Source organism: Felis catus, chromosome A2 (assembly GCF_018350175.1).
Source record: "Felis catus isolate Fca126 chromosome A2, F.catus_Fca126_mat1.0, whole genome shotgun sequence".
NCBI lineage: Eukaryota > Metazoa > Chordata > Mammalia > Carnivora > Felidae > Felis > Felis catus.
Genome location: NC_058369.1, coordinates 128,356,007 through 128,368,318, shown reverse-complemented (window position 1 = coordinate 128,368,318; position 12,312 = coordinate 128,356,007). Strand labels below are relative to the sequence as shown.

Genomic DNA, 12,312 nt, shown 5'->3' with positions numbered 1-12,312 from the left:
GCTGAAAGCCAGCCATGATATATTGAGTAATAAGAACTTGGATTCATAGGACTTTGGCATGAGGTGTTATGTTAATCTGGCTAAGAGTTGGGTTGTCTTTAATGTTTGCTGCAGCTATAGGTTCCAGGGGCTTCAAATTCCTCTAATGTCCTTGTTTTTCTCTCATTTTTTGTCTTGGAATTCCCCAAGAACTCCTTCTTAAATAGAGACTGGGCCTTACAACTCTTGTTAGAAAAATGTCTATTCCTGTCTTCTGCCCATTCTTAACTGAATTAGTTTTTTTTTTTTTTTTGAGTGTTGAGTTTTACATATTTTGGATACTAACCCTTTATCAGATATATCATTTGTAAATATCTTCTCCCATTCTATAGGTTGCCTTTTAGTTTTGTTGACTGTCTCCTTTGCTAGCCAGTTTTTATTTTGATGAAGTCCCAATAGTTTATTATTGCTTTTGTTTCCCTTCCTCAGGAGACATATCTAGAAAGAAGCTGCTATAGCCAGTATCAAAAAGGTTACTGCTTGTGCTCTTTTCTGTAATTTTAATGGTTTCCTGTCTCACATTTAGGTCTTAAATCCATTTTGAATTTGCTTTTGTGTATAGTGTAAGAAAGTGGTCCAGTTTATTCTTCTGCATGTTGCTGTCCAGTTTTCCCAACACATTTGTTGAAGACTGTCTTTTTTCCATTGGATATTCTTTCCTTCTTTGTCAAAGATTAATTGACCATATAGTTGTGGGCTATATAGACATATAAATTTAACAGCTGTTTACACATTGCCATGTTTGTTTCCATATTTTTTTCATATAAGTTTTTAAAAGTAAATTGCAGTTCTTATGACGTTTCACCCCTAAATGAGTATAATTCCTTCTATACTGGCAATAGTATTATCCTACTTAACAAAACTGACAATAGATAATAAATAATATCTAATGACCATCCTATATTCACATATTCCCAGGATCTCCAACCAATACGGCTCATTAGTTTAAATCAGTCATCAATCACGAACTATGCTTTGTGTCTGGTTGTTGCAGCATTTAAATGCATTTTAAGCTAGAATGGACCAACTTTTTTCATGGCATCCACTGTTGAAGATAAAAGGCCAGCTGTGCTGTAGAATGTCTCACCTTTTGGATTTGCCTATTTGTGAGCTGTCAGTACAGGGCCCAATATGGTGCTCAAACTCACGAACCTTGAGATCATGACCTGAGCTGAAGTCAGATGCTTGACCGACTGAGCCACCCAGGCGCCCCCTTGTGATGTTACATTTATTTCTCTATTGCCTACCTTTTCTATAAACTGTAAATTAGACCTAAAAGTAATAATGATTCTTGATAAGAATCATTTCAGTAAGAATACTTCATGAATAATACCACGAATCATCATGCATTGTGTTGGAAGCCATCTAAAGCCAGCAGTCCTGCCATTAGTAATGCTATCATTGGTCAGTGTGCTAAGTTGGGAACAGCCAGTACTCTCCATTGAAGTGAAGTATTCTACTTTTCCCATGGCAACCAACAAGTAATCTGTCCCTCCTTATCCTATACCAAGAGACTAAGGCCTGGAAGGGAAAATTGCCCAAGTCCCCACTTTCCCCAGCTCATCCCAAGTACAGTTGTTTAGTTCATAGTCTACTACCTTCAATTCTATTTTCATTGAAGAAGAGGACTTCTTATCTAATTCACATAAAGGTACAGGGCAGTGTAGAGCAGTGGTAGCTCTAAGAATTACATATTCTGACTTCCAATTTGGAAAAATCACCCTTTTGTGAGGTAGAAAATAAATTTGTTTGGGATTAGGTAGAAAGTACAGATTCAAGTAAAATATAATTAGGCCAAATGAAAGATGATGCAAGCCTTGAGTACAGAGGTTGTTATAAAAACTGGACAAGAGAAGGAATTTAAGAAATATTTAGATGGTAAATGGATAGACATCTCTGATTTCTGCAACCAAAAATATTTGTATTTGAATTTAACATCAAATATCTCTCCATATTTCTAATGAAACAGACAAAAGCAAAATATCGTAGAGAATAAACTAAGAGCATAATTTCTGAGTGGATCATAGATATTGTATTTGTGACACTAATTTCAGGTTTATTAATAGCTTTAACCTTACTATGAAAAGTAACCCGCATTCACTTCAAGTACAGAATGAGGCATATTCATGTAGATGTCCTTATTCATAGAAGAACCCCAAACAAAAGGCCAGAAAAAATGTGAAAGAGAAAAGTTGTACCAGACAGTTGTTAAAAATGGCAAAGAAGATTTTATTCAAGACTATTGCAATAGGGGAGAGAGCCACAACTCAACTGCCCTGAAATAAAGGCAGAATGATTTTTAAAAGTTGGGATAAGGGAGCACCTGGGTGACTCAGTCAGTTAAGCGTCTAACTCCAGCTCAGGTCATGATCTCACGGTTCATGAGTTCAAGCTCCATATCAGGCTCTCTCCCATAAGCACAGAGCCCACTTCAGATCCTCTGTCCTCCTCTCTCTCTGCCTCCCACCCCTGCTTACACACTCTCTCTCTCTCTCAAAAATAAATAAATTTCGAAAAATAAAAATAAAAGTTGGAATAAGATAATGGAAAAGTACGAGAAGACCCTGGGGAGGAGCGAGGTTTGTTCAATGTCATTAGGCTGTCTGCATTTCCTACCTGTTACTTGCAGAAGTTGGGCTCCTACCCTCACACACGAAGACTAGAAGAAGTCTAGACTAGACAGAAGTCCTATCTTTCTAAGGATTACATTGCAATAGGATAGCTCCAAGGTCCTTAAGAAACACATTCCTGGCTTGGAGAAGATTTACATCTCAGTAGGGCAGAGAAATAATTTACAATTGCATGTTTTCTAAAGTAAATTCTCTGAGAAAATGGGTAGTCAAGGGCTTTTAGTTAGGAAGAAACCTGTCTAAAGTTTAGTCATGCAGAAGCAACAGTAAGACCATCTTAGTCAAAACTTACTCAAGAAATAGAGGTCAAAAGCAAAATAAGTTGCCTGGAATGAGACATTCTGAATAAAAATAATGTAATTTGCATTTCTGTGTTTAGCTGCATTAGTAAAATATCATAAAGTAAATGAAAACATATTATTTTTTATAATAATGAGAAAGACAAATGACAATAGGGGAAAAAATTATCTCCTGATTTTCAACTTAGAAATTTTGCAGCTACTAAATCACCTTGAAAGACTTTAAGCATAAGCAAACTACAGAAATATGCAAAGCCTAGCACGGTGTTCAAACAGGGAGACTATTGTTCCGTGTGTCTATGAGGCAGAAATAACTATTTGACATAATCTTTTGTAATTATTGGAGTGGATTTTCTCAGTCTAATCATATGCTTTCTGTCTCTGCTCTTAGTGAGCATAGATGAATTGTAGAGTAGACTGTGACAGAGAAACAGACCAAACAACTAGATAAAGGTAGTTAGCCTTCTATGAGGGAAGCCTCTGCTACTATCAAAGCTAATGTAAAGTGCTACATCAAGCCACTAGCTAACTTGAGGATTTCTGTACTTTGTAATGGCAGACAATAGTATGTTTTAATGTTTTATTTTAATTTCCTAAGACCGTTGTTGTGACTTAAATTGTGTCCCCTCAAGAAAAGACATGTTGCAGTCCCAACCCCTAGTGCCTTAGAATGTGATCTTATTTAGATCTTCGCAGAGGTAATCAAGTTACAGTGAGGTCATGGGGGGAGGGGGGGGATGGCTAACTCAATATGACCGATGTCCTTACACAAAGGGGTAAATATGGACACAGATACAAATAGGCACAGAGAAAAGATGGTGTGAAAAGACATAGGGAGAAAACACCCATCTACAAGCCAAGCAGAGAGGTCTCGAATAGATCTTTTCCTTACAACAAACCACCCTCAGAAGGAATCAACCCTACCAATAACGTTTTCATTCCAGACTTCTAGCCTTTAGATCTCTCAGACATTAAATTTCTGTTTAAGCCACCCAAAATGTGGTACTTTTTAACAGCAGCCCTAGAAAATGAATACAAGTACTGAGACTGAAAAACTGTATTTTTTTAAATTTTGAAGTTACTATTTTCTCCCTAACCTGTCACTTAAAAAATGTTTTGCTTCTCACTTCTTTTGACCTTTATGACATTTTTTATGTCTACTTACTTTGATTCAGTCAGTCACTTTTTTCAAAAGAATTTTAATTTGGTTTCTAAAAGTGAAACTATTATGTTTCTTGGGATTTTGTATAAATAAATATTTTACTCAATACAACTGGCTAGTTGAGTCAGAATTTTAAATCTTTTTAATTGGCTCAATAAGCACACACACACACACACACAGACACACACACGCCCCTCTAAACCTATGATATACCATAAATATGCCCAGATCCACACAAAATAATTAACTATTGTATCATAATCTACGAACGGCCTAAAACAATTCCTCTTCCAAATGTGAAAACTCTCATCATGGAGACTGATGTATGCCAATTTAAATGCATATCATCACTGAGAACCAAAGTCAGCCTGAGTATGTGGTGTACTCATGACTTTATAAAGAATGTATACATGAGTTTAATTCATATAGTGTGTTTTATATTTAAAACTCAAAAGAGAAAAATTATGCTTAATAAATAAATGTATAGAAATTTATTGAAAAATACAAGTTTACCTTTAAAATACCTGTCAAAACAACCACTGCATTTTTCATAATGCAATCTATTTTTTATTCCCTATTCTGAATGTGAAAGGTTCACAAATTATTCTAGCTTGTTACCAAGACAGAAAAAAAACCTCAACCCACTAGTATTAAATTATGATACTAATCAGTCCTAAGATAAAAGCCTAGAGGAATGTATTTTTAATAAAGAAAATGCTAGGTACACAAATTATTTAATATTCAAAGTCTCAATGTTATATTTCTTTCATAAACGATACTACCTTCAGGTTTCTCTTACTTCCTAATGTTCTCAATGAACCCTAAGGATACCGTAGAAACCTAAATTTTGAAGTCTTTAAATAGATGAAAGCCAATCATAAATAATGCATTTTTGCATTTAGATAAGAGATTCTGCTTGGCTATTTCAAAGTTAAAAAAACAGGATCTATTCTGTTTAGGTGTTTTTGCAACAAATCAAACACTAATCATCATTTTGCTTGTATTTTACTATTTGCCATCAGGACTGACCTACCATAAAATGATGTACAATAATCTCTCTCAGTGACAGATTAATTGGTTTTCTCTGTGTCTCATTTTAGACTGTTTAAAGTGCCACACTGGCCTAGAAATCCTAATATTTATTCTTGGAGAGTGCCTCCAAAGCGTATTTTATAGAAGAGTTCTGAGAAGCTGAGGCAGTTTCTGTATACACTTGTGACTCCCTCTTCCCAGCTCCCCCTGGGGAATAACAAAACAACCAAACCAGAAACCAGCCTATATCACAGCCTATATCTCTAGGGAGGCAGGGCTGACCTCCCAGACCTTGGTGCCACGGAACACAGGAGGACAAGTGCCTTGCCTCAGAGCCTTAGCTTCTACTGTTCCCACCCTTGGATTGTTCGTCCCTCCAAGGTCACTTTAATCTCTCAATTCCTTCAAGTGTTTTCTCACATATCTCCTCTTCAAGGAGAACCCTAACTGCCCTATTTAATACAGTCTCTCCCTGGAATTAGAGGTTCCCCTTATCCTCTTTAATTTTTCTTTTTCTGAAAGAATTTATCATTTCTAACATTGCATAGTTTTAAATTATATTTATGTTTTATCACCCTTAAACCCTGATAAACATATACTTCATGCATGAGGAAATCTTTTTCTGTTTGTTTCCTAGAATATTCTAAGTGCTAGGAATACTGTCTGACACACAGCAGACATTTACTAAATATCTGTGAGTGATGGAATAAATGAGCAGCTACAGAGGAGAATACCTGCAGCCTAGTACCTACCTTCCTTGCTGCCTGGATAAACAAGCCAACAACTCCCAACCACCCACCATCCCAGCACCCCCGTGAATTATTTGAGAAGCTAGGAGTCTGCATTTGCCTGCCTGCTGTGGATTTGGAGAGAAGCTGCTAGGGTAAGCTAAATAGCTCCCAGAGCCTGCAGAGGAGCCAACTGCCCCTCAGGGAGACCAGAGAGGGTCTGGATTTCCAGTTCACTGGCTGTCAGTCCACAAGAGGAGAAGCCACTTTGCTTTCTGCTACCTACTGGTTTCCTGCTACAGGACAGAGGCCAAAAAGCCAAACTTCATGGATTCCGAAGAATCACAAAATCATGAGCCAACAAATTAAAAATGCAACTCACTGAAGGACACTCAGTTACCTAAGGGAGGAAGACCAAACTAACTGAATTATCTAGGATGAGGTAGCTCCTACTGAAATGGAACTGGAAAAAAGGCAGAAGAATGCTACTAAGCAAGACAACAAAGATGTCACAAAAAATGCTTAAAAGCAAAGCCATACAAGTGGACTGTATTCATACTCTTTCAGAAAATAATAAAGAAGAAAGAGTTCCCTCTCATTTTTGAAGTCTGCATTATCTTTCTATCAAAGCGAGCAAAAAACACTATATACATAAAAAGAAAACTACAGACAGATATCCCTCATGAGCATAGATGTAAAATTTCATAACCAAATATTGGTAAATTGAATTTAATAATATGCACCACGACCAAGTTCAGATTCATGCCAAGAATACAGATGTTTGTTTCTTTTTTTTCTTTTTTTTTTTGTATTTATTTATTTTGAGAGAGACAGAGCATGAGTGGGTCAGGGTCAGAGAGAGAGGGAGATGCAGAATCTAAAGTAGGCTCCAGGCTCTGACCTGTCACGGGCCTCAAATTCAGGGCCATGAGATCATGACCTGAGCTGAAGTCAGACGCTTAACTGAATGAGCCACCCATGTGCCCCTCAGGAATATGGGTTAATACAACATTCCGAGAGCAATGAATGTAATTCACTGTGTTTTCAGACTGGAAAATTTTAAAAACAGAAAAAACAAATGACCATCTCAGTAATTGTAGAAAAAGTATTTACCAAACTCCAACATCCACTCCTGCTTTTTTAAAATTCTCATCACTCTAGAAATAGAAGGGAACTTCTGCAACCCAATCAAGAACATATATGGAAAACCAAAGCTAACGTTATATTTAATGTTGAAACACTGAATGCTTACCTATAACATCAGGAACAAGGTGAGGATATCTGTTCTTACTATTACTATTCATCTTAATAACAGAAGTCCTAGCCACTGCAATAAGAAAAAAAAAATGAAAAAGATATATAATAAATATTGGAAAGGAAGAAATAAAACTGTCTTCATTCACAGATAAGATGACCACACTTGAAGTAAAAAAAGCCATCAGCAGTAATAAGTAAGTTTAGGAAGTCAAATAGTCAAGGTTGGTATGAAAAAATTACTTTATTTCTATATATTAATCATAAAATTGGGAACTGAACATAAAAAATACTACACAACTTAGAGATAATCTTAAAATTTGTGAAAGGACTATACACTGAAAACTATAAAATATTTTGAGAGAACTGCTAAAAGACAGAAATACAGTATCACTTGAATGGAAAAATAAATTAAAATGGCAATTTTCCCCAATTTAATATATAGACTTACTGCAATCTCTTTCAAAATCACAGCACGGTTTTTTTGCAGAAATTGGCCAACTGACCCTGAAATATATATGAAAAGACAAATATCCTGGAATAGCCAAAATACTGAAACAAAATATTGAAACAAAAATCTAGGACTTACACTTCCCAATTTCAGAATTATTATAAAGATATTGTAATCAAAAAGTGTGGTTCTAACAAAAGAAGAAACATAAAGGATCAATGGAAGAGAACTGAGAATCCAGAAAAAAAACTGTAACATTCATTGTCAATTGATTTTTAGCAGAGATGTCAAGGTAATTCAATGAATAAAGAATTGTCTTTTCAACAAATGGCGCTGAGACAATTGTGTAACCACAGGAAAGAAGATTAATCTAGCCTCAACATATGCTAAGATAAACTCAAAATGGATCAAAGACTTAAATGTGAAATCTAAAACTATGTTAAAAACTGGGCAAATATGTGAATGGGGAATGGATGCTTTGCCAAGGAATATTTACAAAGAGCAAACAAGCACATGAAAATAGGTTCCACATCTTTAGTCATCAGAGAAATGAAAACTAGAACAAGGAGGTACCACTACAAGTAATTTAGAACAGTTAAAATTAAAAAGAATTAAAATACCAAGTTTTGGCAAGAACGTGCAGCAACTGCAATGCTCATACATTGCTGGCAGGAATGACACTATGGCCATGTTGGAAAGCAATTCGGTGATGTCTTATTAAAGTTAAACATGCATTTAACAAATGCAACCCCATCTATTTCGCTCCTTGGAAAAATAAAAACATCTGTCTACACAAAAAAATGATACTTCAATGGTCATAGCAACTTTATTGCTAATGAGATAAGACTGAAAACCAGCCCAAGGCTTTTGAACTGGTGAATGGGTAAACAACGTAAAATATCCATTCAGCAGAATCAATCACAAAGAAATCAATCAAAAGTAACTAACTACCGACACAAACTACTGATATACACACGATACATGAGTATTTACAAGGATAAATCTTAAAAGCATATGCTAAGTGAAAAAAAGTCAGACTCACCAAAAAGCATATGCAGTATGATTCTAATTACATGAGATTCCAGACAAGGCAAATTTGCAATGACAGAATGAGCAGATCAGTAGTTAACTTGTTCTAGGAGTGGTAGGAAATGAATTGTGAATGGTATACTTAACTTTAAGGAGTGATGCAAATGTTCTTATATCTTTACAAATTTTTGAACTGTGTCCAAATTACAACCCATAAAAGTGGTTTTGAAAAAATCTGAAAAAATGCAATGGGAGTATCCCTCCCTATCCAAACTCACGTTACAGAAATTATCATTATCTCAAAGTAGTGACTTGCATTCCACAAAGAGCTACTTTCCCAAAGACCAGGAGCAGAAGAGCATGGCCAGCCTGGAGAAAGGCAGCATCCCTGAGCCAAAAAGCCAGCATAGGCAGCTAGATCTCTCTCTGGAATGCACTTCCCCTGAAAAATTTCCTCCCCACCAGAGCTTGTGAGGTCTTCGCCCAAACACTCAAAGATCTGGGGCAGCCTTTGCTCTCTGCTCTGCCCCTACCACCAAAAAATTCTCATAGACTTATCAAAATTGGTAGGCTCCTTCACAAAGGAAGCAGTATTTTCCTTCCTGGAGCTCCTATAAATTGTGTGTTTCTAACTATAAAACCTCTTAAATTCAATGTCGAATTATTATATTTTATTTATTTTTGCCCTGTTGGACTGCTCTTTGTTATGAAACCTATTTCTGGTGATTAATTTTTGTGGCCTCACAATGCTTTGATGTATTGACATTGACCCAGTAGCAGTCTGTAAGGATTCATTTTTAAATATAGCATATTTCAGCATTTTGTATGTATGTGTGATTGGTCCAGTATTCCACAATCATCTTTAGGAACTTCTTCCTATGAACCAAACTACTAGATATAACCATCTTTTCTTACAAACTAATTAATTTCTTATAAGCTGAAGTGTAAGAATCTAATGCTATTTTTGTTTGGTCTATATTAAATTTGAATTCTATTATAGATTAGGAAGGAGAAAAGTGTCTCTGTGTGTTTGTGGATCTTTATTTACAAATTATACCATATATCCATTGGATTATCAATTACTTGATTATTCATTACAAGGCCTCCTGTTAATGTGAAAACAATCATGAGTGCTCAGTCGGTTAAGTGTCCAACTTCGGCTCAGGTCATCAACTCTGTGCTGACAGTTCAGAGCCTGGAGCCTCCTTCGGATTCTGTGTCTCCTTCTCTGTTCCTCCTCCCACCCCCTACCCCCACCGCTGTCAAAAATAAAGATTAAAAAAAAACAAGAAAAATAAAATAAAATATCAAACCTATCCTTTCAAAGTCATATTATTAAAGACATCCATGCTTGTAGAATTCATAAGCACTAAAACAGTATACATATAAACTTTAAAAACAACTATTTATTAAAAGTTCTATGGTGATGGTATCTTTTTTCCCTATTCCTGTTTGAAGGGGTAGGTACTCCAAAAATATTAATCAGTGATAATTCAACTTATTCACACATTCAGATAATATATTTATACTTTATATATTGAAAAGCAATAAAATTGGAAATGTGTTAAATTGGTATTTTTAAAAATAAAATAATAGATTTCTGACTGCAAGTATTAGTCATGGTTGAAAATTATTATCATGAATGTCACCTAGAAATAATCAATAAATGCCTCTTTGCTGCTCATAAAGAGCTTATTCTTATATATATTAGTGCTGTCTTCAAGCACCTCCAAGTGTCTAACAATATGTAGATACACTTTTATTTAGGTTTGTATTAAGAGGGATAGTTGATGTTAAAGAAAAAATATGCCTCTTAGAAGTATATAGCAATTTTAGTCCACTCTCAATGGAAGGAAAAACTATTCGACTACAAATGTCAAATTGTAAACTAACAACATTCAAGGTTGTTCATGTTAGTTATCCATCAACTTCAGTTATCAGAAAATGAAGTGAATTGTTTACAGTCTCCCATTTATAATTGTGACCCAGAGACTATGTTTGATCTCACCAATAAGAATTTCAGAAGTTCAAATTTGACATCTCTCATTTCTTTGCATCTATTTTAGTACCATTTTTGTGTGGACTGTTCAGTTTCTTTTAAGAAGAAACTCTGCATTTGATCCTTATTTATGAAAACAGCAAAAAATTGCAGTTAATAAAAATATAAAGTTAAATACTTTTTCTATCTAAAACACTGGCCTAGGGGCGCCTGGGTGGCTCAGTGGGTTAAGCAGCCGACTTCGGCTCAGGTCATGATCTCGCGGTCCGTGGGTTCGAGCCCCGCGTCGGGCTCTGTGCTGACATCTCAGAGCCTGGAGCCTGCTTCAGATTCTGTGTCTCCCTCTCTCTCTGACCCTCCCCCATTCATGCTCTGTCTCTCTCTGTCTCAAAAATAAATAAACATCAAAAAACAAAAAAATAAATAAATAATAAAACACTGGCCTAGAATTTTATGGGAAATCATAGACAATAACAAGCACTGCACCAAACATCAAGTAAATCATTGATAATTGTCAGTTCATCCCATAGAGATCATCACAGGGTTGGTATGCTGAATCTGGACCCTCTATTTCAAAGGGAAATACGTGTATAAAAGGGACATTTTACAATACAAGTTCCCAGAAAAAAAAAAGAGAATGAACAGAAACATGCACTCAAAAGCATTTCTGTTGAATAATTTGCTGTTGTTACTAGCACCTTCAGCCTATTTAATTAATAATGTTCAAACAATGTTAAATATACTCTGTAAAAAAGAAAAGAACTATTTTTTCAACCTACCTATTAATACTCATTTTGAAATTGACCCTTCACAATTTTCCTGATCTCAAGGGAACCTCAACTGCTCTTATCTATACTCACTAGTGTAGAGCAATTAACATATATCCCAGCAGCTTAGATTCTGTTTGACTGTGATTATTTCAAAAGTGTCAGGGGACTGAAACCATACTCTTAGAAGACAGGCCATGACATGATAAAACAGGGTTTCTAAAACCATAGGCACTCTCACAGTTCAACTGGTTTAAACTGAGAGGCAGTTCTCCAAATACCTTTACCCTAGTTGATGCCTAGCAAGGATTTACTTATCTATTCTTTACTGTATTACTTTGACCTGGAGATTTAGCAAAGTATGTAAGAAAGATGCTTCAAAAGTGGAGGGGATAAACCAGAATAAATCCTTAGCCTTAGGAATTAGAGGGTTTTAACATAGAAATAACATAGTTCAAACATCTCTTTTTACAGATAAACAGAATTCTAATTTAGTTATCTATTCTACATATACAGTCTATCTAATCTACCTGTGTTTCTACCTGTCTATCTAGTTATCTATTGCTATGTGACAAACTACTCCAAATTTAGTAGATTTAACAATAATTTTGTATCACACCATTCCATGGGTCAGAAAATCAGGAAGGGCTTGGTTACGCATTTCTACTAATTTTTTTTAATTTTTTTTAATGTTTATTTATTTTTGAGAGACAGAGCATGAATGGGGGAGGGGCAGAGAGAGAAAGGGGTCACAGAATCCAAAGCAGGCTCCAAGCTCTGAGCTGTGAGCGCTGAGCCTCATGTGGGGCTTGAACTCATGAGCTGTGAGATCATGACCTGAGCCCAAGTCAGACGCCTAACAGACTGAGCCACCCAGGCGTCCCATGCATTTCTACTATTATGCAAGGCATTGCCTAGATCA

General features: G+C 35.7%; 1 long non-coding RNA gene across 1 annotated transcript in view; it reads right to left on the bottom strand.

The window, feature by feature from the left end:
* Positions 1-9,865, bottom strand: part of LOC123383963 — an 80,317-nt gene extending 70,452 nt beyond the window's left edge. Inside the window, exons 1-3 of the long non-coding RNA XR_006594420.1 lie at positions 8,638-9,865; positions 7,596-7,651; positions 7,143-7,217 (exon numbers count right to left, since the gene is read on the bottom strand). This is a non-coding gene — a long non-coding RNA (uncharacterized LOC123383963). The remainder of the gene's footprint in view (positions 1-7,142; positions 7,218-7,595; positions 7,652-8,637) is intronic.
* Between the last annotated feature and the right edge of the window lie 2,447 nt (positions 9,866-12,312).